The sequence below is a fragment of the Buceros rhinoceros genome, unplaced genomic scaffold (assembly GCF_000710305.1).
Source record: "Buceros rhinoceros silvestris isolate BGI_N320 unplaced genomic scaffold, ASM71030v1 scaffold12222, whole genome shotgun sequence".
NCBI lineage: Eukaryota > Metazoa > Chordata > Aves > Bucerotiformes > Bucerotidae > Buceros > Buceros rhinoceros.
This window is the reverse complement of record NW_010399533.1, coordinates 89828-95445: the sequence shown is the minus strand read 5'-3', so window position 1 is coordinate 95445 and position 5618 is coordinate 89828.

Below are 5618 nucleotides of genomic sequence, written 5' to 3'. Positions count from 1 at the left end.
TTTCCCCCCCAGTTTGCTGGGGGGCAAGGTGGCAGACCTGCCGTAAGGGAGCGGGAATACCCCATGCAGCTGAGAACTGGGAACCAAGGAGGTTTGGGAGGGTATTTCCTTCTGGTAGGAACGAGAGGGGACCAGCTGCCTCGAGACCAGGTACTGATAGCAGATGCGACCCTGAGGAGCTGGCAGCTGTGTACTTTGTGGCAGTCTACACGTACTCGAGAACTCCTAGGTGTCCGGGACAGCATTCTACAAAGCAGCTGACAATCAGTGACACGGTCATAGTATGTGATGTAAGATTTTATCACAACTATGAACAATTTATCACATAGATACAGTTTCTACATCTATTTCACATACCTAAATATCAACACTTTACACTGTATTTCTGTTGACGTTATCTTCACTGAGACATAAAGTAAATCTTTCCCCTCTGATCCCTCTCCCTTACGTTCTGCAACAGGCAAGAAAAATCAGGAACCATTCACTCAAGTCCTTGCTTATGCAAACTGTTTGGACTCTAAGAATCTAACTTAAAACTGCTGCGATCACATAACAGACAACAAACTAATTTTTGCAACGGGCTTGAAAGTCTCTTTCTTCAGTAATGGAAGATCTGAAATCTACTGATTTTTATCAGCTATAAGCCAGACTCCCGAGAAGCAACATCTAGGCGTCTTCCTGTTACTTCTATCATCACGTAAGCAAACAAACAAACAAACCAACCCAAAAAACAAAACATCAAAGCAAGTACTGCTCTTGCAGTACGACTGTAATGAGCCAAATTGCTTGAGAAATCCACGTCATCTACAAATCCTGGAAGTTTTCTATTGGTGAGATATAGATTACTATTTCTTTCCCCCCTGCTTCCCACTTTCCACCCTACTCAAGCCAATAACCCCTTTAATAATACTGTTAAATGACTGGCTCCACTGTAACAAACCTTGAATGTTTTGAGCACTGACTATAACAAAGATATTCTGTAAATTTGAATATTCAGACAATGCCGATAGAGTAATAATGGAATAGTACATCTACCCAGCATTTCTCAGAGTAAGAGGTGTCTGGGGAGAACAGTAAGCCCGAATAATATTTCTGAAAAGCTAAATTTCAAGGAATGAAGATACTATTGTATGAAATCATGGCCAAAAATATTGTATTTTTAACCAGCAATGTTTTTGAGGGGCAGTAACTGTACAATATTATTTTTTCCCCAAAAAGCTATTTCTGCCCTTTAAACAACACACGATACATGCATTTAAATGACGCTTTAAGAAGAGCAAATATGACCTTTATTTTTAAATACTGCAAGTTTAAAAATGTGTCTGAGACCCCCTCTCAAAAAAGAAAAGAAAAAATTGGTCAAATAAGGACTTGCTGCAGCATGGTGAGTGAGGAATCCAGCAGCAGACTTCAGCTCAGACTGTATTTTGAGATAAAAACCCCGAACCAAGAGATTTACAGTAAGATTGATCTGGCTGACTTTGTTATCCACACTGTCTTCAAAATCTCCTTCTATTCCTTTCTTCCCTGCAGCCAGGCTACTGTGAAAAAGCTTGAGTGGAACTTACAGTAGAACGATCATAACTAGCTCACTAGTGACACTCAGTGTATCGTTGACTACGCAGAAATGATTCTGGTTTGACTGATAAATCCCTAAACATTAAGGGTAGCCAAAAGCCAAAAAGAGGAGGAAACATCAGTAGCTCCTGTTCTCAAACTAGACATTCGGTTTTATAAGGTCTCTACTAAACTAACAAACTGGACATGGACAGATGGCTTTAGTTGTTTAATGTGTATTAATTATGGAATTTATGGTTTATGTCAAAAGAGGGACCATATTTACAAAAGCATGTATTTCTAAAACACCACAGTCGATTACCTACACCAATCAGGTCACTTTAGTCTCCTGACTCACGATGGTCTCTAAGACATGATTACTGGTCTCTTCGCTAGAGGTAGGTGATCTGTAGGCCTTGTTAACATGCTGCGCACGCCTCGTTAGTTCACTGCGTAATAGTCTGCAGGATAACCATTCACAGAACTCCAACAACAGCAGCACGTATAATAAATTAATGGGCTACACTTTATTTTTTCATGTGGGTTCACGTTTTGTTTTCTCCTAATATTTCATTCCTTTGCGAAGAATGAGTAACAAGGAAGAAAGGGTCATGAGGCTGAGCAACCTGAAAGACTTCTGCAGTTTACAAGCAAAGGATGGGAGTCTAGCAATGTCTTTATATGCAGCCCTTTTCCCCCATTTAGAGTTTTTGCAAAATATGCAGTCAATTCTGACTGACATTCAGCATAAAAAGTCTCTTCTCCACTGACAAACTTAAAAAAGTGATTCACAATCATGTGGCAGTACGATTAAAAATTACAGACCATACACCGTGACAATCAAAAGAGTCTGAATTATAAAAAGTAAACTGCCCTTATAGCTGCATCATCCTATACACGTAAGGACAGTGCCAGTTAATCTGTGAAAAAGGCAAGTTTAAGGTTTCCGAAAAACGCATATTAAAGCTTTCTTGTGCTAGCGAACATCTAGAGCACACAGGTTCCCAAAATGTCCTCCTGCTCTCCTCCCCCACTTACGACAAGAAATCATAGAATTTTGGCAAAGGTAAAAGGGTTTCTGCCTTGATGTTTTTGCCTTCAGCTTCACGTTAGAGGCACAAACTTCTGTACTCAAGCACTATAAGGCATCGTAGAAACCACCAGTTAAAACACCATCACCACCACGATGGAATATACTGCAAGTGGGAACAGCTGTGTCATTTAAAAAGGAAATGTTTTTGTAAACTGTCACACTGCAATGCTGTGTTAGGTGATTCCTGTAAAGCTTGCCTCAGCATGCCAATTTATTTTACTTTTTCTTTTCCAGAACATGCTCAAATGATCTGAACGTTGCCACAGGTTCAACTTACCTAAAATATATGAGAAGTAGCCCAGTGGCACACGCTCTTGAAAACGTCTGCAATCACAATGTAACTGTAAAGCATGAGTAAACTTTTGTTTTGTTTTTTTATACAAAACTCAGAACCACATTTCCTTCTCCCCCACCCAATATCCCGTAAGAAAACAAAACAAAAAAAGCCAAACAAACGCAAACCTTTGTAGACACCACTGTCTGGGTTTTGTTTCCTTTTTTTTTTTTTTTTTTTCCTTTTTTCATATTTAGCTACAGTTCCACTTACAGCACTGAATCCACCATGGGGAACGCATTCCTGTATCAGCAGCGGAACTGTGAGAACAACAGCTCTGTGCGTTTACAGCAAGATTAGGACCAATGTTGTCATGCTGTATGCAAGAGTCATTGCTCTGATCCCCTATTCAGAAAATGTCAGTGTCACTTCTTACAACCTAGATCTACCTGCTTTAGCTTCACTAAATCAAAAAATGCCGTAGCTCCTTAAAATCATTAACAATAGTGATTTTTTGGTTGTTGTGGTTGTATCTAAGGTTTCTGCAGTTTCTGAAAGACTGTTTGATTGCTCTGATGTTCCGTATTTTTTTCATGGTATTTTTTTGGGCAACAGCGTAGACTCATTCCTACTTATGTACAATGTTTGAAATATTCGAAATGTACTCTTCTAATAAAGCCTACCAGAAAAGTAACCCAATGTGAATCTGTCAAATATAAATTAAATTTATATTTAAAATTTTATGCCCAATCCGAGTTATAAAGGCTTAAGTTCTTCTAATAAGACTGGTTTCTACACCTGTATAAAGCCCTGACAAAATTTAAGGATTATTTTGAATGTGAATGGCCTCTGTCTGGGTGTCTCCAATTTACTTCTACTCAGGAATGTGCAAATGATTTTATACAGCACGATGCTAGTACCGCTCTGTACTATAGTATTTTTGTTTCGTAAATAAAAAAAAAAAAAACCCAACAAATCCCTAGTCAGAAATAAACTGACAAAATTTACATTCTTCTCTCTTAAAAAAGTAAATAAAATAACATTATTTAAAATGTGAATTAGCTATAAGACATACAATACAATTACATAGATACATATCAATACAGCACATTCAATTTGCCAAAAATTAATGATTACAAAGCCAATATGGATGCTGCCATATATATATATAGATGTATGTACAATGATTATAGCATTCGTAATTGCACTATACCTACAACCAGTTTTAAATTACAAGGTGTTTTAAGAGGGAGCAAAAAATAGCAACTGTTCTTATTATTGTTGTTTTGGAGTTGGGAGGGTTAAGGATGAAAAATGCCTCATTAGCATTTATTGTTAACTTTGGTAATCAACTAACAAGCCATTCTTTTTTCCACCTCCCATTCGGCTGCTACGAGGCAGCAATTTCTGTGTGAAGTGCACTCCAGTGCTACTTGGCATTGCAGATAATCAATCCAATTACGTGTCTGAACTCTGAGATTTCTATAGCTTGCTGGCAATCATGCACCTGGTCAAAAAACACCTTTCACCCTAAGCTGCAGAATAAAGGCTCATCAATGTGTGCTGCATTTAGTTGTTAAAAAAATTGCACATTTAAATTTCAAGAATGATTTTCTCGCTGTTTCATTTACATTAACAAATCTTTTCTAAAGAACATTGAGAGAGGCTATTTTGCATGAAAGCCTATCAAGGCTGTGAATCAGTTAGTTAACAAGCAACCTCACCAAGAAAGGTTCCCGAACGAGATCTTTCAGAAGTAATTTCTTGTTATACAACTAAAGGTGCCTTGGTATGATTACAGAAAACAATCTCATGCCATATCTGACATTAGGAGAGATTCAAACTGTCTTTAAATCTGTAGACCACACGCGTGTGCATGGTGCACCTCGCAGCGCATTCAGTCACACTGTTGGTTTTGGCATTAGAAAATGGAACGCTTTAACATATGAGCTGAAACTGTGTTTATCATTTGGCAGTTGACTCAATCAGGTCAGTTCCCAACCCATCGGTTTGGCATTTCAATCAGTATCTCTTGTTGCAAGCGCATTAATTTTATAAAAAGCCAGATTTGGCAACATTAATTTTATACAATAAAAATAATTTTTCTACTGTGGAAAAAGAACACTTAAAAAAGCTCTAACTTAAGAAAAAACCCCACACAACTGAAAAACCCCCTGTTTCAGGCTGTAGCCACTGGGGAAAATGTAGTGTCTCGGACATTTCTATTTGGCATTTGTGAACAAAAGAAGAGAGAAAAAAATGGCACATGGCAATTAAAAACAGATTCTAAACATATCCCACATACACCCCAGGTTGTGTCTTAATTATTTCATTACTGTCTTCTCTGCACCTTTCCAAACTGTGAAAATACTGTTAAATTTAGTATCCTTAGACAATTTCAATTCTATTTTGCCATCCCAATATTCTAGTCTCAAAAGTGAAGACAGAATGAAGACACCCACGTCAAAAATTTAAAAATCACAGTATCAATACTTTTGATCCTTCAGAGAAAGTACATACTGTAAAATTAGAATAATGACTGATGACTTAAATTCTGATGATAGTATTTTCCTGATCAAATCACACAACAGAAAATATTTCACACAGGAATGCAACTGGGAAAAAAAAGGCCATTGTACCTTGTAAAAGATAAGGGGGGAAGGGAAGAAGGGAGAGGGAAAGGGTCAGGGAAAG